Genomic DNA, 21,221 nt, shown 5'->3' with positions numbered 1-21,221 from the left:
ATGTGAAGACCAAGGAAGGGGCTAGATTCTCATGTCAATTGGAAAGGGAGGTATTATATATTTAACGTGCCAGTAAATATACATATGTACGTGCGTGCCCCTTACCTCAACAACATTTGTAACAATATCTGTTGTCTTTAAGGTAAAATATGTCTTTTCATTAGTGTAGGCATTTCTTATGTATTTAGCCTGCACGGATTTCTGGCAGGAAAGAGAGGGGATCAGAAAGGAGGTGACACTCTTCTTCTTATTCATGAAACACACAGGCTAGGGGGAGAGAATAGCGAATGCTGAATTTAGTCTGGTTTTTTAGAGACTTTGTGACTTTCTGTCTCTAGTAGACCATTGAACTTATTTTCCTTCCTTTTTCATTAATTGGCATTAACTGTTAACACTGTCCTATAAAATTGTATTTTTGTTGATACTTTTTTTTCCCCTCTGCATACAATCCAAGATTTTTATTTTGGGGAAAAATCTTATTTTTTTATTAATGCTTTATTAGTTTTTTTATTTTAATGTTGCTGAATTTTGGGAAGCAGTAACAATCCACAAAATAGGGTTTTTTTCTGCCTCTAGTAAGTCAGACTTTGAAACAAGGTTGTCCCTTTACGATAAAACATACAGACTTTAGTGCTTAAAGTGATCATCAATACAAAGATATGGTATGATTTCAAAAAAATTAGGAAAGGCTATGGTCCACAGAAATCCCAGTGATCGTAAGGTCCTGCTTCCATAGCTAGAGTTATGTAAATACATACTTACCTTGCTATGAACCTCAAGAAGAGAACTTACTTTGAAAGAGCTCGAGAGACTTCTTTCAATAATTTTAGTACTGTGAGTTTCTACTCAAAAAACCTGTAGTACTTTTTCATTCTTAATTTGATTACACATACAGAATTATGAATTAACAAACAGAATTGCTTCAAGATAATGGAAGATTTCCTTTTTCCAGTAGCATATTCATATATATATCAACATTTGTGTTTTTAGCTACTGTTAAGTGTTTTCTCTGTAGAAATTTAGCACAATAAGAAACACAGACTTGCAAACATTATCTCGAAGGACAGTTCAGAAAGTCTAAAATTATCTATAAACATCTTTTAAAACTGCAAATATGGATCATTCTGTAGTCTCCTGAACCTTGCCAAAATATCCCCTGTGAACAAACTTGTTAGAGTGTAGTATTTGCCTGTTAGTATCCTAAACTATCAAACAATAGTTCCAAAAGTTCTGAATGTGTCAAGAAAACTATGACGTTAAGAGGAATGTAATTCATTTTGATGGGCCACAAAACTGGCGATACGTTAAAAAACCCCAAACAAATAAAAGCTATATAGAAAGAAATTATTTCCTCCATCACAAAGGCAGAATATACTCTTCAGTGTAAAAGAGGGGAGAGGAGAAAGAAAGTTATTAGAAATAGAAAAAAATATTTTATAGCACATTTATGCTGCTGATCTTTCAATTGGCATGACGTCCTGCTGTCAGTATGTTTTGGATATTTTGAAAGCAAACTGGTTTTATTTTCTTGAACTTCTTATAAAACGTGGAAAAACAGATACTATTTCAGTTTTCTAGAATAATCATTCTTAATCGTTTGCTTAGCAAAACAATTTATTAAGCAATGAAGGATAACGAACCATAAAGTTTTAATTTGCCTTTTTTAATTGAGTTGTTAATTAGTACCCCTCCACAGTTGGTAACTCCCAACTTGCTTTTTGTTGCTTCTGTATCCAAGACACTTTAAGGAACCTAATCTGTCTTAGTTATTCCAAAAGACACTTCCATGAATCAAATCTATAGGTGATTATGTTCTAACTGTGCTGGGGCTTCTGTGAGTGCATATTAATTATGTCAGTGGTTAATGATCAGGCAAGAAATATGTGAATGCCAGCAAGGATTGTTTAGCAGAAATAGAAGAAATATCCTGTGTTCCCTGAAATTTTAAGTCCTGCCACCTTGCTGAGGGTAGAAGCTTATGGTCACATTATCCTATAAGGGCATTGGCAAGGGCTTCGATATTTTTGATTTATGAGCGCTGTTGAGATCTTGTTATCCGTAATAATAAATATCAAGGCATCTATTTCATCTAGCTGCAAACATCGTTCATAAATTTTATTTTACTGCTATCTGAAATTGTAAATTTTACTCCTAATTAAGAATTGAAACTAAGAGCTCTTGATTCCTGCTCTCATGAGCTTCACGGAGCTAAAAGCTCAGGTTATTGGGTCATGCAGACTGGTTGAATGGAAATGCCAAAACAAGGGTTAAATAGACTTGAATTGCCTGTAAAATGTGTACAGTCTGGACTTGATTGTAGTATTCCCCTTGACTGCCGGGATGCAGGACTAAGCCCTCAAAGAGAGTTTATCCACTAAGAAACAAATTTGGATTTCCACTTACTGTGTATCTTTACTCAGCATAGACTCTGCCTTTTCTGTCTTGCATCGTAGATCAGTTTCCTAAAGAAATGGCTGGTGTAGCAGAGGATGGATGATGATGCTATCCTAATTTACTTATTTAAAATGGTAGAGGTTAATTTAATAGAAAAGTATTCAGCAGCAATTTGCAGCATCTGAAATTCATTTAAATGCTTTTTGGTCTATTCAGAATAACCATGTGTTTAAACAACAGCAAAAAAAGGAACAAAAGCACATCTGTAAAAGGTAGCATGATCATGAATTAGTGAAATTTAAATAGTCATAGATATGTAGTGTAGGGGAGCAATAGTTGGTGACTGTTGTCTAAAGGGAAAATCTGAGCTAGAATTTTTATGCACTAGGTTTTTTTTCTTTACTCAAAGCCAGTTCTTAATGGGAAAGATGCAGGGGATAGAAGAGGTTGTAGGAAGGAATTATTTGCAGTTCCTCAGCCTCTAAAGACCTCTCACCCCTATCCAAACTTTCACATAATCTAAGGCAGCAGCAGATGACTAATTTACAACATCAGGTTATGGTGCCTAAGGGAACATATGCCAAGCATGAATTGATAAGACAGGCTGGTGAATTATAAGAGAGAGATTGATTGATATGCTAGACCTCAACTTTTTTAATTGAAGGCATGCCTTCCTATCACTTAGATGTCAGTCACTTTAGATGGGCCTAGTGCAGGAGAATGTAGGGTTTAAACCTTAACATTATATAGCTCATAACTCTGTAGGGATTCTTGGTTCACATACATACACGTGTACATACACATGGAGAAGATACTTGGACGCTGTGTAAAAATGTTGGCTTCTTAAAAGCTTCAGTAGCTCACCATGGTAATGGTTTTGGTATAACTTGATTTTGATTTTAAGCATGCAAGAAATAACCTGAACTCCCTCTTTGTTTAAATGGTGATGGCTCCCAGTGTTGTATTTTTAGATAGCCAATATAGAGAAGGTACATCTTGAGGACATGCTGACTCACATGTCGTTTTATTTAAATCCTGGAAACAAATGAAAGAAAATACTAGGAAACAAATTTGCTTTCTTAATTTTAATTAAAACAGAAACTTAGACATTGACATGTTCCCATTTGCAAGGTAGAATATTCTTAAAATTCACAGAAATATATTGCTGCTATTGGTGAATGATCATAGTATTAACTGATTTCCTGAGATACTTTGTTATCAAGAGGTTACTTTTCTGCTCAGTGAGCTTCGTCTCCTTATTTTGGCTTGTCCTAACTATTTGCATTTCCTCGATAAATTTGAACGCTCCCAGAGTCCAGTCTCTCTCTCTTGCCCCTCCGCCCCCAAAGGATTCTGTACACAGCTTTAATAAGCAGTATATTGCCTTAAAATGTTGTTATTCCATAGAAGCAACTAACGTGATGGTCCTTGTGACAATTGGAAGGCTTACATGCTGTTTGTTGTCACTGTACAAGGGTGGCTGAAGATGAGGGGCCCTGGTTGTGACCCAAACCACGTGTGGCTTTTTCCCAATAGGTTTCTGCATGTTCCTTGCCCTGTGTCCTCTGCCCTGACAGCCAGCGAGAGCCGTGAATAGGGTACAGGAGAATGGGGGTGGCAGGACAGAACAGAGGCTGAGCCTAACAGACTTAGTTAGGATCTGTACCAAATTACAAGCTAAGTATGTACAGAGTGAGATTAAGTTAGATAATCGGTGCATGAGAGCACCACAGGACAAAACCCACTCCCCAGGGTGTATAGAAGCTATTTCAGGCTACTACTTACATTCAGCACTATGTCTGTCAGCCATTCGCCGCAGCGACTCTATCAGCACAACTGGAGTTCAAGTAGAAGGATCATGCAGTTGAAATCCAGAAAACACAGTGGAAATGCAGGTGTATTCTCTTAGTCATGCTTCATGTTTTCTTATTATGTAGATGTCCATAGCGACATCTCTTGTCAGTTTTATGGGATAATTTTAGGTAAGTGTCCTAGCCTTGTACAAGACTTCCCAGGTCTTTAAAGTTTACATTACCTTAAACCTTAGGTGGTTTTAGTGGTATGAGTGTTCTCTGCACTGTACTGGAGGCAGTCTAGTAAAGGACTTTTGGAATCAATACTAATGAATATACATTACTATATGAATTACTTGAATTACTATGAATAGTACTATGAATATACGTGACGAACTATATACGTTACAGGAGCTACTAGGAAGTTTCCTTAGTAGTCATAAATCTGTTACAAAAAGTGATTTGTAAGTGCAAAATGTGATTAAAACATTTACATTGCTTTAGCCATGAAGAAAACATTCACAGTATTCATGCAATGTAAATCAAATCTCCTTCCTAGCTTCTTAAGGATTTTTTTCTTGCTACTGCTACTTCCCTTTTGTGGAAGGAAATTTGGTTGGGCTTTTTGTTCCAGAAGTGTAATGAACTATCTTGGTTAGTGCTTGTACCTGGCGTGAGTATGGAGGTAGGCTATATAGTTCTTCCTCAAGAATCTTTTAATAGGAAATAGCGCAGTAAGACTATTAAAAGCATAATGAAAACCTCATTCAGTTTCCTGTCAGTTTTCAGAGCTGTAAGTGGCTTATAATTTGCACAAGATTGGAATAGCATTGAAGAATTACAGTAACTAAGTGAAACACTCATTGGTTTTGCAATTTTCTGATAGCTTCCCTTGTAATTTCTTGTAATGCATTTGTAGCGAAGTACAATGACAAATGTCAAGGCTCATTGTACTAGTTTTACGCACATCAGCACTAGGCTGGGAGGTGTAATGTCAGCTTCTATCTTGGGAAAAGCTAGTGTAACTGCTGGATGCTTTCCTATTGCTAGTTACATTATAGAAAGAATCATTGTTTTTAGGTGGGGGAAGAGTGGAGAAAATAATTGCTTTCCAGGTATTTTTTATTACTTCCAAGTTTTTTTTTTAATTTTGTAGAAATTCCGACAATAAAAAGTAAGCCTGAGAGGCCTATTAAAAATTTACTTTGACATTAGCAAATGAATTCTGGATATCCATTAGGTATTTCCCATGACAAACTAGAGAGTTACTAGTTACATGGTTATTAGTTAAAGCAAAAACATACATACTTTTAAGCTAGCATCGTGTAGCTTGCTTCCTTGAATTATTTTGATGAATAGTCATGTGCAACAGTAGACTACAATAATATCCTCATAATAATGTGGTAAGAAATGCTGATGTGCCTTTGAGATAAATACAAATGAGTGATTCAGTGAGAATACAAACCAAATACAGTTCAGTAAATGCTTGAAAAAGTGATTACATACAATGCAGTTTATCTGAAGTAAATAAAAAGAAGTCTTGCTGTTGATCTGTTACTCTCCTGCAACACACTTCGCCTATTATACAAAGCTGAGGGAAGGTTAATGTGACTGTGAACAAAGATTTATGAACATGGATAATTGCTTGAAGCTGATTTTTTTCTATGCTCTTGCAGTTGTGTTAGTTGGATGGAAGCAAGTATATTGATTTTAGTAGTTGCAAAAAAAAGAAAAAAAATTCCCTTTCTTTTCTGTAAACCTTTAATAACTTTAGAGTTATGTGTTTAGAGACTAGTGAAAGAGAGAAGCCTTAATTAAAACAATATTTAGTAGATTCCGTCTGATTTGGTTAGTTAACACTGTTCTGAATGACGAGTCACTGAAAAAAATACCTTCTGCAGGTATTTACTTGTCAGAGTATCAACAATATTCATAGACCCTGAACTTGTCCTACTGCCGTTGCTGTTTGTTCTCCACTGGACCTATTTTATACTGAATACTCATATAGCCTATCTCCGTTGTTTTCTACCATTTTTAATATGCCACATCAGAAGTTACTGAGAATGTCCTTATGTCATTTGTTTTCCCCGCTCATGTTGTCTCCCAATTTTATCCTCGTCATCCCCCTCTTAAGAACTATATGAAGATTAGTAGGGTCAGATTTATAACTCATAAGATTAATAGATTAATTTTGATTTTGGTTTTGATAGACAGTTGAGTTGCCTCTGTGTGTGACACAATCCATGTGTGATATGTAGTACAGTTTGTTGTTCTGTATGTAGCTCATATGTGATATGTTTACTGTGAGAAAATAATTTCACCTGTTAAATAGAAAAGCAAGCAGTATTGCCATTTTCTCAGCTAAGGTCTGGCTAGTAAAAATTACAGAAAATGCTGTTCTATACTTACAATATATTAGGTATTATTAATCATCATGAAAAAACCAAGACTTTTAAGAAGCAAGAGAGAAACATCTACATGGAAAAAAGAACGGAATTTTTATGTGACCTTCAGAAACATGTCAAATCTCACTCCATGGCATTCTTGCTGCTCAAGGAAAAAACCTTATCTTCGTAGTGATTCTTCTCCAAAGTATTGATTAAAAATATAAACCCATTACAATACTGCCTGGTCAGAATTTTTTTCTGACCTATACTTGAGAGTACAGTACAACGGGTTAGAAAGTCTGGTTTCTGTTTGACCTATTCATACAGCTAAAGAGCATTAATTTTGAATTTTATGAAAAAAGGGTTTAATTTTTAGTTAGCTATACAATTAATTCAATCATTTACCAACAAAATTAAAATAATGAGCTTTTTTTTTTATGATAAGAGCTAGAAGGATTTTTTCTGATGTCTTTCTTCTGGGAAAGCTCTATGTTGGAGTATTTTGCTTGTGAGCTGTTACAAAATGCTTCTGTAACAATGGTTTAATTTTTCTGTACAGGAGAATGAATGTAACGTTTGAACTAGACAGGTTGCATGTAATTGCATGCAATTTCATATTTATTCTTTTTAAAACTATTTAAAATATTTTTAAAATTTGCAATATATTGTGTGCCTCATGCAAATATAAGGTTATACAAATTATGTTTAAAAAATACGGTGATGCATCTGGATTGTTTTTAGGCTCAAAAGCATAGTACAGAAAGGAACGTGGCACAAGTTTAGAAGTCACATTGCAAATTTTGCAAGGTTCTGAATGCATGCTGAAACATGTCATAATTTGAGAAATGTTCATTTTAACTACATTTGTTCTCTTTTAACCTCTTGTCGTGGTTTAACCGCAGCTGGCAACTAAGCCCCACCCAGCCGCTCGCTCACTACCCCTGGTGGGATGGGGGAGAGAATTGGAAGGGGAAAAGTGAGAAAACTCATGGGTTGAGATAAAGACAGTTTCACAGGTAAAGCAAAAGTTGCGCACGCAAGCAAAGCAAGGAATTCCTTCCCTCCTTCCCATGGGCAGGCAGGTGTTCAGCCATCTCCAGGAAAGCAGGGCTCCAGCACGCATAACGGTGACTTGGGAAGACAAACGCCATAGCTCCGAACGTCCCCCCTTCCTCCTTCTTCCCCCAGTGCTATACGCTGAGCATGAGGCCATATGGGGTGGGATATCCCTTTGGGCAGCTGGGGTCAGCTGTCCCAGCCGTGTCCCCTCCCAGCTTCTTGTGTCCCCCCAGCCCACTCGCTGGTGGGGTGGGGTGAGAGGCAGCAAAGGCCTTGACTCTGTGTCAGCACTGCTCAGCAGGAACGAAAACATCCCTGGGTTATCAACACTGTTTCCAGCACAAATCCAAACATGGCCCCATACCAGCTACTGTGAAGAAAATTAACTCCATCCCAGCCAAAACCAGCACACCTCTGAAATGCGTTGGTATAGATCCTCATCAGTCAGGGTAATTTTGCAGAATTGTGCCTATTTTTTCAGTACAAGGACAAAGCAAAAGGTATGCGTTTAGGTAATTATTAGACGCTTTTAAACAGAATCATTCGAAAAAACTTGTATTGTTTAATTTTCTAGCTAATATAAAAAATTGCAGCTGTCATCAGCTTGCAGAAAGGAAAACAAATTGAAACAAAGCCATTAATAATGTCATCCTATATAGATCTCACTAGCCAGTAACATTAGCTGCTTCAGCTGATTCTTGGCGAAACAATGCTCGTCTTAATCAGATTCGATGTCAATAGGGCATGCATGTTTCTTGAATGACATTTGCAATGAGTAGATTTTAAATTTAAAAATAAAATACAAAGGAATTGCTAGTTCTTCATTTCAACCACACTCAGTATGGAGGTTTAATTAAATTAATACCTTGAATATTTTGGTAAGCCAGTACTCCAAAGTATGAGGAAAAATGTTGTTGCAGGTTAAGAAGTCATTGGACTTGAGTTTGGGTTTCAAAACAATTATGTGTTGTTGATGAAAGTGCCTAGGACTGTAAAAATATGACTGGACACAGCTGCAGTATTTGGTCTTTGAAGACTTTGACAGTAGTACACTAGAACCAGAGCTTTTGGCTTAATTGCTGAGGTTGCTGCCCTGGCAGCCAGGCCCTGCAGGTGGTACATGGCACAGCCCAGGTGCTCTGCGGGTTTTCAGAAATGATTTGGTGAAGAGTCCCAACACTCTCCCTCTGTGCTCAGTGCCAGAAGTTCTCCTCTTGCCACAGTGAAAGGGGCACAGCAGTAACTTTAAACCTCTCACTCCTTGCCCGGTGTGTTTTGTCAAATGAAGTTAGAGAAGCCACAGACTCTGTACAGTTTTATGTCTGTTGTGTTTCCAAGGGTGCTAGCTCTGTTACTGATGGTTGCGGTCTGGATTGAGGTTATTTTTCATTTGCTGCTGGTCTGATTTGCACTTGAATAAGCACAACGGCTGATTTAAATTTGAAGACCATGTGGACAGCCAGAAAGGCAGAAAGCGATGCCAGGGCAAGGAACAGGGGAGATGAAATAAACAGAGGGGAGGTTGTTGATAGATGGTTCCCACCTCAATCAGACAGTAAAGTAGTTGTGCAAGTTGGGGATCGGAGAAGACATGCTGAGTGATGACAAACTGTCTCCTTGGCCAGCTTTCCTAGGTCAAAACTGCAGTGCTTCTTAAAAAAAGCTTCAATCCTTTGTTTACATAGCATATGGAGTTTTTATTTATTAGCATTGAACCTTGCTGCATCTAACCTTACTGAAACCAACTGACCCAGAAATGAAACGGCTTTTTACTTCTTCAGTAGTGTGTTGCCTTGTGTTACACCTTCCTTGGGACTCCTTTTTTCAATGTATGAAAAAGGAAAGCGCAAGTTACCATTAACTGAAACTTTGATACATGTTCCATGGTATTGTAGAGTTTAAATATTTATTTTGTATTAAATAATTTGGTGCCGTTTTAGAGTTTGATAATGTAATCAGCTTTTAGTAATTTTTTTTGCCTGCTCAGTGGTTCACATGGCATGAAATTTTTTTCATTAAACCATTCCAAGGGTCACCATGTAGAGAATATAAAGGACCCCAGATACCTCTTCAGCATAATCAGTTCATTTCAAATTGGCTGCTGGCCGTAATTTTACTATGTAGATTGTTTAAATGGACCACTGGATTTTTAAATCATCTATTGTTTTAGAAAATTCATAAAATAGGAACAAATATTTAGTTGATGCATGGGGCATAATTCTTTAAGATGATGCTGCTGTAGTTTCAGGTCTCATCAAATTTGTCATGAATTTGAGGGAGTGTGCAGAAATAGTAAGCTTGCATAAATTAAGCATTTTAGACTTCTATAGCATGCATATAATAAAATTTTGCATGCTCGCTTGTTTTGGTAATATCAGTATGGCATAATCCAGTCCACGGGGGTGGACATAAGTCCCAGTTTGAGAGAGAGGGAGGCTGGTCAAGCATCTGGCTGATTGCTGCTCTGGAATATGCTGTAAAGCCTTGGCAGTGCTAGTGCAGGTGCTAAAGTCCATAGGCATATTTGGTCTAATTAATTAGAATTTTTAAAGAGCTGTAGTGTGAGGGTATGTTTGCAGATTCTCTGGTCTTCCATTTCATTTCTGACTACAGCTGCTGTTTGCAACCACAAAGATACTGGGCAAAGTACAGAGTTTTACACTTCTTTCCTACTTTGCATCCTGCAGTTTAAATATGGGCTTAAATTTTTGATTTTGGGTTTTAGGAGGTGGGTGGAAAGCTATTTAGTAAAATGAATGAGAAGCTTTAATCTAGTTGACTGAATATCAGCCCACTAATGAACTACTGTTGTGAAATATGTATAGCCATTACTTTGGTGTCTAAATTATCCTCACTTTCAAGTCTTATTTAAATTCTTAATAACCTTTATTAGATAGAGGAGAAAAGATTCCACCCGGAAGCCTTCAACCTCCATCAAAACTGATAGAATACACTAATAAAATCATGTGCCATATTAAAAGCGAGAATTATAATGTATTGTCTAAGCTAAGCTAATGGAATAAATTAATTAATAGAGTTTTTGATAATTAATTTGTAGGAAAAATAATCTGAAAGCTGATTTTTAATATTTTTTGTTGGCTGTAGTTTTCTTCATCAGAGTGAACCTAGAGAAATATTAAGTGGCCATTGCAATTCCCAGAGGAGTGTTTGCTTCAAGGTGAATCAGGAATGCTGCCATAATTCAAGGAGACAACTTCTGGTGGAAGATGAAAGTCTGATCAGCTCAAGTTTAGGTCAAAATGTAGAGGCCTCTTTGGAGTGTTTATGCTCGTTTCTACTGTCCAGATAACTTAGTGGAAGAAAGTCTTCCCTGTGGCAGGTCATGACTCTAATTACCTTAGACACATTACTGCAGGAGCTTGACTGAAAATTACCATGCAATGTGTGCCGTTTATGGTGTTTTCTTTTAAATTGTGTCTCCTGGACGAACAACATAAACCATGTGGTCTTAAACACCCATAACTAACCGCATCATATTTTTGCTGTAGAAAATAGATCCCAGGAAACTTCTCCTTCACAGTATCTACCTGAAAGAGGCACTGTGCACAGATTCTCTAAATAGTTTTCTACATAGTTTCAAATCCTACAATTCAAACAAAACAAAGCCTTTATTAGAAAATAGGAGGAAAATTCTGGTTTTAAGAAATTAATATGAGAAGCAAATTTTGTGAAAGAGTTTATTTTTCATAATACATTCACTCTTTTATGTGGCATCTTGTTTAGACCTCTGCTGACTTTTCAGGTCTTAATTCTGACCTCTGATGTTTACTGACATCATATCTATCCAGCAAAGTAACCTCTTAGTGATCCATTTTATAGTTCCTCAGTTGCTCAATACCCACAGCATTTAAAGCATATGAAAGCATGAGATTCAAAATTGGAGGTTTAATGTGCAGGCGCATGAGTTATCCCCTCCTTGGAGGGAGGAGGTTGTAATCAGAGGAGAAGAGGCAGTTTCCACAGCTGAGGAATTTTGAGTCTTTCTGAAAAGGAATCTCTACTTCCTGCGCTGCAGGGAGAAATGGGAAATTGTAGCTTACATCTGTGTGAGGTGGGCTGGTTTTGTTGGCTATCTTCAGCTTTGTTGCTCCTTGCTCCTTTGCCTTTGTTACAGTGGAATCAGACTGTTAATGTTAAAATTTTACTGGAGTTCTAGGATAGAGTGTGTTTGTGTTGCAAATACGATTACTTTGTAGCTGTACCCTATGTAACCAGATGCATGATTGTCCTTTGGGAGTTGTCACAAGTGGGTGACATACTGGCTTAGAAAGTGTATTTCTCATTAGCACAAAGGAGCATAGGGGTTTGAAAGGTTAAAACAGTGAAGTCTCTATACATCATGTCTGACCAAAAGCTTAGACAGGATTGGGGAAGGGGGGCTAACAAGCATAAGACTGAAGGTAAACCTTTACATTTAATGACAACTGTAGTTTTTAAGTATTTGGGGTTTTCTTTATCTTGAACCTATTGACTTGCCTTGGTTCTTTCATGTAAAAGCTGTCCAGAGTTGATTTAACTCCTAATTATCCTTCAGCAAACAATGAAAAAGTGAAAAGACATAAGTTGTACAGTAATAATAATAACATCTCCTGTGTTGTTCAGAAGGAAATAAGTCTCTAAAGTGTCTCTATCTTGTGTTTATTTCCTCCTGGTTTTCTCTGTTTCTGTCTATGTGCATTAAAATATTAGTCAAACATAAAAGGTTTAATTTGAAAATTCTGAAAGACGCCTAAATAGAACTGGTATTCACCGAGTAGCATGGACACAGCAAGCCTTGCTGTGGCACTACTGGTAGAGCTATGCTCTTGGGAAATATATTTGTTGTAGAGCAGCTGTGTTGCAGGCTAAGGGTGCTAGATCTTTGTGGGTGCTGAAGGTCATGGCAAGTTCTATAAAAATGCTGGGTTTCGGATTTCATGAACTGAGAGTGTTGGGCTGCAGTTTGCACCTCCTTCCATTGTGAAACGCTCTGTTAAATGATCCAGTTGGGAAATTTGCGGTAGCTCTGTTTTGCTTTACTGTGAAGAACAATTCAGTAGTGTGCCACCCCCGAGACAGGGTGATCTGCAGGTTCTGTAGGTTAAATGTCCACGTTTCTCTCATGAGAAATGTGATGAGACTGCTTTCTCCGGGGTTCAGCAAGTGGCAAATCATCACATAGGTTCAAAACCTATGCAGAGCTTAAAATAATTTCTATGCATGCTGTTGAACTTTACACATGCTAATGAAGTTGCTGTTCATAAGTAGTTGTGTTTATCGAGTTATTTGGTTGATTAAAAATAATATTAGAAAGGAGGAAAACTTTTTTTTTTTTAATTCCTTGCTGAAAATGAAAAATGGCATTTTGAAGTTACTGGAATCTCTTTTTGGCATCAGACACCTTTATAAAGTCTGTGGTGTAACCTTTCAAATTATACACACCCTATTTGCAGTTTTGGAAAGTGCATAAAAGCAACAGTTGTGCCTTGCTGGACGCAGTGTTTAACTAGCTCTCCTCCGGGGGTTGGGAGAAAAAAATGCTTGAAGAGGAGGAATTGAAGTGTCATGAGAATAATTAATTAAACTTGCTTAATTTTAATTAGAAAATGAATATTATAGTCATTTATAGTATTAGAATATCTTCAAAAAACAGATATATTGAACAGCTCATATTGATTTTCTTGTGCCTTTAATTGGCAGTTTGCATGTTATTGGGAGGGGGGAGGTCATTAAATATGGTGGTTTTTTTTTTTTTAAACGATGTTAAGGATGTAAATTGCTTAGAAGGCTAAAATTTTAGTAGGAAAAGTAGGAGCAAATTCCAATCAGATATTGCCCAAGCTGATTTTACTTTTGTGGAAATAAATCTGTTTGATTTTGTTAGTTGAGCACTGTGGCAGCTGTGCCTTTTGTAGTATATTATGAATTTGTTGTCATATTTTTCCTGGATTTCCTTATGATGGCTTTACTTAATCATTGAAAAAGTGTATACTATTGTGTTAATGTCTCTATTCTGGAGATATGATACAATAAAAATGCAGATACCTAATGTTACTTATGAGTCATGAAGAAATACCACATCTACGATTTAGAACAAATCAGGCCAAGCAAAAATCCACTGGGGTTTGAATTACAGTCCATTTACTTTATTCTTTTTTTCTTTTGAAAAGGACAAATGTCAGTTTCCTAAGGCTTAACTATTGTTCCTTAACATGTACATGAAATGTCTTAATTTTTATTTTAAATAATTCTCTATTACTGCTTTAAAATATACCTGTATTTAGAGATTATCTAATATTTGTGAATATATGTATGTGTGTGTATTCTTATTTCCCCCCCCCCCTCAGTATCCTTGGTAGGATACACATTTAGAAGTACTCAGAAAAATTTGCGTTAACAATGTGTATGCCTTTTTAACATCAATGAGTTACTTTTCAATTACTTTTCAGTAATTCAAAACAGCATTCAAAATTGATTGCATATGTTGTAATCATAGAGGAAGATATTTTAAGGCAGAATATAGCACTAAGAATAAGCTTTGTTAATTTGAAGGAAAATAAATATATATATGTCGTTGTACATCATTATGTCCTCGTTAATTAGGACACGTACTTAAAGTGGTAGGATATAAAGCAGACTAAAAGCACAGGTAAAGCAGCTGTACTTTTCAAAGTATGCTTTTATTAAAGGAGTATATGGCTTTCTCTGTAGAGCCATTCAAGTTTAAGTATTTACTCTTTTGTGAAGTAAGTTACTGCTTTTTTTTTAAAAAAAAAAATAAAAATTCTGGTTTCTGTTTTTCCTAAGTTACTATAATATGTTCTAAACACATGAAAAAATCTGAGAAGTCATGTACCATGTGGTCTTGCCTGTTGGTATGTCAGGTCTCTTCACGACATTTAAAGCTATCCTACAGTTACCATTCACTGCTTTTGCATTATTTAGGTAGTCTGTGTCCAAGTGGGTATTCCAACCCTTTTCAGGGAAGGGGGGGAAAAAAAAAAAGGTTGAGACCTCTGTCTAAGTAAAGAACCTTATGGAAATAAGTATAAACATGGTAACATTTGGTGCAAGAGGCAGCTTACAAGAATATACACCTGTGAAAAACCTTGGTAACTATTGCTCACTAACTTCAGCACAGAAAACCACAACAATTTTGGGCAGGTTTTGCAAAAGAGGTGTCCTGTAACACAGTTGCAGACCAGTGTCATCCCATGCTCACGTGCAAGGTAATAGTCATTGCATGCGTCCTTTCATCACGTGACAAGATTTTATTTATTATTCTTGTGTTTACTCATGTAATTTACCCATAGCAGTGCTTCTAAACACAGTGTAAGTTTCATGTGACACCACGCATCTAATCTTAACTATGGCCTGCCTCTCGGCATAGCTATGTACTTTCTTTAGATGAAGAAAATCTTGGTAATAATGAGGAAAGCATTCGTACAGGTAGCAAGGAAGTTGGTAGAGCAAATGCAGTTGTACTCAAGGCACGCTGTTGTGGATTGCACGTTGCTAAAGCACATTTTATCTTCAGAGCAATAATGCATTTACTTGTGCCTTGCTGTAAAAGGTCTCAATTTTAACATTTTTCCATTTACTTTTCCTGAAACGGAGAATTGTCTTAAAGCCTGATACAATAAGCACATCTCAACAATATCTATTGTTATATTTTTAAATGGTCAAAATAACTACGTATATAGCTTTTCTTTATCAGAAGCTTCCAACGTATCAGTGAAACACACATACTTTAAGAAAACCCTCACAAACTCAGTCAGTCAAAGTCATGGGATTTACATGATTTTTATAGTGGGATTGATATGGCAAAAGGAAGTATGAATTTAAACTGCATCTACTGGGTATGCAGAGACAGAGGTGACGGTGGCAGGTTGGCCTTGGCAAAACAGCCAAATGCCCACCGAGCCGCTTGCTCCCTCCTGGCGTGGGTCCTCCCCAGGCTGCAGTGTGGGCACCTGCTCTGGGGCTGGGGGCACCTCCTCCTCCTCCCACCTTGGCATCCCCTCTGTGGTTCTCACTCTCTTTATTCCCCCCTCCTCTCTCCGACCAGTGGTTTTTGCCCTGTCTTACCCGTGTTTTCCCAGAGTTGCCACCAGCCTGGCTGCGGGGCTCAGCCGTGCCCTGCGCTGGGGCGGCTGGAGCCGGCTGGAACCGGCTGTGTCCGGCCCGGGGCAGCCCCGGCCTCTCCTCACAGAGGCCCTGCAGCCCCCCCCCCCCCGCCAGCGCCTGGGCACGGGCACCCAGTGCAGTGACGTACAGTAAAACTAGATGGTGAATAGTTCTTCAATTATTTCTTCTCTAAAACCTGTAAAATTCTTTATTCTTTGGATTCTCTTTAGTCATTACATACAAATATATAAAAAAGAAAATGAAGGAATGTAAATGAACTGTGGTTAGTCTTCACAAACAGTGGGGTGAAAATTATTTGATAAAGGAAGTAGCAGTTTGGGGGAGCACTGCTGATTTATAGGTATGGGTTACACCTTTAGGGCTCAATTTTGAGCACCTGTGTTTTTCAGTGATGCAAAGAGCACTTGTGAATTCCCAGTACTTGTGAAAACTCTGTGTGTGTGTGTGTGTGTGTATCTCCACTTTTTTTTTTTTTTTTCCCTGAGAATGGCAGGCCAACTTAATAAACTCCATTGGTAATCACGGTTTAATTCTTATGTGTACTCTGTGCTGCTCTGTTTTATCGCCGAAGTTACTTTTATGAGAAATCCATACCCATTCTCCTTTTGCTAGTGGTTTAATCTGGGGGAGTTCTCCCTTCCCCCTCCAGCTGTCAGTACTGCAGACTCAGCCAGGGAGCTGAAAATCTTTTTATTCCTCACTAGCAATAAAAGTTCAACACATCAAATTATCTCCCCATTTATTACTGTGCCACCTCATTAAAAGGCTACTGCAGGAAAATTTGTGAGAAGTGATATATCCTGCAGATATAACTGAGCCAAGACATAGCCAGGGGTCTCTTAAAATAAAAAATGTTACTCTCAGCTGGGTCTGTTCTGTTCTCTGTTTTGTCCTATTGCTCACCTTCCCCCCCAAATTGTCCTTCATTTTCTTTTCCCCCTGAGCCTTTCTGCCACTCTTTTCCTCTATCCCCCATTCATCCCTGCCTTGGTAAGTCCAGAACAGGCACCTACAAGTAGTTCCCCAATTTGATCAGACCTGAAAAATGCACCTTCCCCGTCTTGCTTTCTTGATCATCTTTTTTTGCAAAAAAAGGTCGTTTATTAAATTAAGTAGGGCAGCCTTGGCTACTGCCTTAACTTGGGCAGTGCTGTAAATCACAAGCTCTCTATAGAGCTGGCCAGTAAAGATGCATTTTTTTCCAGCAGTCTGTAGCTTGTGGGGACAGACTGGCCAGGACTGATTGAAATGCATGTTTGGCAGTGTATGTTTCTTGAATCCAATTTTTCTGAGAAGTACTGAACCACGCATGCATGGCTGGACTGTGCTACATTTGTACACCCAGCTACAGGCTGTGGAAGTGGGAGGAAACAGATGTAGCTTGAAAACCTGTAGAAATTCGATGTCCTGTGAGTTCCTTAAGGCATGATGAAGAAATGTAGCTGTGTCGCAGAGATGTGAGATGTAATGAAATGCTGCCTCGTAGACTCAGGCTCACTGAGTTTTGTGCCTTACTGGAGCTCTTTTGTCTCACAGAAATAGATTACTTTTGTTCAGCTTGTTAGAGATATGTTGGCTCTACGAAAAAGAAGCTGAGCTTTGAGATCGGGTCCTTCAGTTCTCCTTGGGGCACTGGGTAATAGAAGTTACTGAGCTTGTCCTGGAATGCAGTTTTAGGAAAACTGCTCTCTGTAGTCTTGTCACTGTCCCTCTGATTCATTGGCCACAGCCTTTGATGTAAATACCTATCCTAATATGCTCAAAGATACAGAATGGCACTGAGATATAAAATGGAATTAGTGAGGCAAACACTTCCAAAAAATGTGAGTTTTTCCTAGGATTTCTTCTTGAGCATCCTAGCCAATGGACTTCGTCTACGTTAGTGGTTGTGTGTGCTTGAATTTCAATATTAAAGTTATCTTAGAAAAAATCACTGACATTAAGAAACTTTTGCTGTTATGTATGGGTAATACATTTTTTTATGTGTTTGGAGAACAGGTTTGGGCACTTTTTCACCAGAATTTTTTTTTCTCTTTAGGAATTGTAAATTTTTTTTTTTATTTTTAATTTTTTTACCATGAATTATTAATACTTGAAACAGGTGAGGTAGGAAACAAATTTCATGAAATGTACAGAATATTGAGCCACTGATACAGTTTTAACTGTCAGTAAACGGGGATGTTGTAACTATTTTGAGCAGTAAGACATTTAAGTTTACAAAGGTTTGCACTGATGTCTGGTTTTTAGGATGGAACCGCCTATCTTCAAATCTACTGTTAACAGAAATTGCAGTGAATAACGTAATGGCCTTAACTGTAGCCTAGATTGCAGCCTGCTGTTCAACTTTTAAGGCTCCTGGATATGTTTCTCTGTTACCCTTGGCTAGAAGTCAGCCCTCTTCTTCGACTTTGTGTCACAATCTTTCCTAATGCTTACTTTTTAATAAGGCAAGGTTAGTTGGAATAAGTCATATGTTTGTACTCATTTCAGATGTGTTTTTAAAAGTATAAAGGGTTTTGTTTTCAGCTTTGTAAAGATTTACAATGTATTGCATGTTGTTAAAATTTGTAGCAAATGTTATATACGTGCTCTAAAATATTTCTAATTTAAGTCTGAAAATGTAAGCAGCAGAGTAAATCCTGTCTGATACATTTGTTCTTTGCCTCATTTTGCTTTTACAGAAGTAGGCAATTAAAACGTGTATATATTACATTACATTAGAGTAAAAATTGGATTTGCATATGGTGTTTTGTCATATTTCATCCTTTAAACCATATTCCTGCTTATCAACTGATTTTATGATTTTGATTTCAGGTTATCTCTACCTATGCTGCTGTGTGTCTGATGTACAAAGCAGCCTGAATTCATGCTGCCCTGGCATTGTGACAACACACTTGATAAAAATTTAAGAGATAACACAAGTAGCGTTTCTAAATAATCTCAATTTTTCTGTTTCTATGTAGATACATTTAAATATTTATTGGAAGAGGTAGATTGTATACCTTCTAGCTAAATGTTTTATATGTGGCATATTGCTTATGGCATTTATTGCAAGCTGTTCAGCAGATCAATGCATTAGAAATAAAAATGGAAATTGCACATATTATGTCATGCTCATGGAGCCTTTTATCTTGGATTAAATTTGGATCTACTGTGTGATGTAACAGTGTAACATACAGTACTGTGGCCCTTTAGCAATGTGACTCCTGTTTGTTGATTAACTTTCTTGTAGTGAACAGTAGGTAATCCATAGACATCAAGGAAAAAGAATTGTTAACTGTTTGTGGTAATTTTCTTGTGTTCTCTTGCTTTAGAGAAGATACATGAGAAAACAGTTGTTAAATAAGAGCCTATATTTAAAGTTTAAGCGTAGATTCTACAGACATGGTATTTCTGTGTGCTGATGTGTACAGACTTCTTGATGTGTGCAGGACATGAAGCAATGACTTGTGTCATAGATTTAATTGATGTTGAACAAAAATTTGCTGCTGGAAAATGGAATAATTCAGGCCACATGGAGCTTAATAATGACTGCTGTTCTGGCACTGATTTATCTGCAGTGACCTTTTGCAGCACGGTTCAGGAGAAGAAGCTACAAGTTATTGTTGTTTCCCCTAGAAAATGTTTGAAACACCAGAGAAGCATGTATGAGATAAAGTTAAGCTTGTCTCTGAGTTTCTGTGGAAAACCACTGTTCTCAAGATATGTTTCTGCTTTTCTGCAAAAAAAAGATTAATTCAAATATAATTCTGATCTTTTAGAGACCGATTAACTTCCACATGTATTTGGTTACTGGTATGGTACAACATAGTGGATGACAGAAACAATATAATGAAGTGCATCTTTCAATAATATTTTGGAAATTATCTGGTAAAAGGTGTAAATAAAAACCCAAGCCTAGGGCTCTTTTCTTAATGCATACAAGTATAACGTTAGTCATACCTGTTAGGATACAGCAAAAATTAACATGTAAAGTGAGCTGTTGGCTTTTTTGTTGAATGGCAGATCATGAGTTTTGGTTTTTCAACAACTGTGCTACATTTATTTCTTTCAATTAACTTCTGTCCTACTGTTTGGTTTAGCAGTATAAGCTTAAGGAATGACAGCAGCTCCTTACGTACCTCGTATGTTTGAATGTACTTAGACTATGAGACAATGATTTGAAATCACTGCGTTTGGGACTGTCACGGCCTTGGGGCACATACTAACTGGCAGTTCAGCTAGTTTTGAAATGAAAATAAAAATTTGAATGAACCTTTTAGATCCTAGCTTTACAATCAGAGGAGACATCTCCTTACAATTAACCTTTTTTGGTTTTTTTTACAATTTTTCTACTCACGATTAGTGAGTCAGAAATTCGTAGTTTCTCTGTTTACTGTCCTCTTCGCCCTATTACATTCATGCAAATACATATAAAAGTAAATCACTAAATCCATCAATAAACCCATTTATTACAATAACTTCATTTCATACAGAGGTAGTAGGGATTTATGTAGGGTCATATTAAAAATATTTTCCTTTGCCTTACAGTCAGGTAAATTAGGTAAATTCCTTGGTGACTGTACTTGCATACTAGTGAAAATAAGATACTCAAAATGTGTCTTATTACATGTCTGTCGTTGCCATCAGGACTTTCAGATTAAGCCCTTTGTGTTTCGTTATACTGAATAGGAGGAAGCCTGTTCCAAGATCCAGGAACTCGTGACCAACTCTTGAAATGTATTATAAAATACGTTTAAGAGGTTTGCAAAGTTGCCCAAATTTTGGAATAAACCAACTGCAAGATTATAATCCTCAAACCAAATTATCTCAGCAGTAGCATAAAGACAATAAAGTGCTATAAACCTCACTAGTCCCCAAACCGATAATTTTCATCATCTTGTTCCCAAATTTCAGGTTCTGTATTAAGTGTAGCTAGGCTGAAAAGTTAATGGAAGTGTCTTTTGCAGTTTCTCAGAGCTAGTATAAGAATTAGGAAATTCCTTTAACTTAGTCATGTGTTTGCACAGGATCATGGTCATGAGCAACTCCATGACCTCTTTTCATGTGTGTTGTTAAGATAATTTTATAGTGGAGAGAGATAACAAGGAGATTTTCAAAGTGATAGTCTTGTCATGCACTGAAAGCTGTGACCTATTTTGTAACATGTTAATTAACAAGGAATAAGTACAAAACAGTGCCCATTTAATGGAAAAGACAATTTAAACTTTAATAGAAAGGAGTCACTTGCAAAGTAATACTGAGTAAGAAACATAGTAAACATTTCACATACTGTACCTTATTTCACATCCAGCTGGCCTATCAATTATAACCTGTACTCTACAGATGGTGCAATATATCAGAATTAAGTCAGTCAGTTAGTTTGTTCCCAATTAAGTGCTAATACTCCCAGTGGAGAATATTACCCTGAGTCCGAGTTAAGTGCCTGTCTTCTAATATC

The sequence above is a fragment of the Ciconia boyciana genome, chromosome 13 (genome assembly GCF_034638445.1).
Source record: "Ciconia boyciana chromosome 13, ASM3463844v1, whole genome shotgun sequence".
In the NCBI taxonomy this organism is placed as follows: Eukaryota; Metazoa; Chordata; class Aves; order Ciconiiformes; family Ciconiidae; genus Ciconia; species Ciconia boyciana.
The sequence above is the reverse complement of the archived record's forward strand: the minus strand, read 5'-3'. Positions refer to the sequence as shown.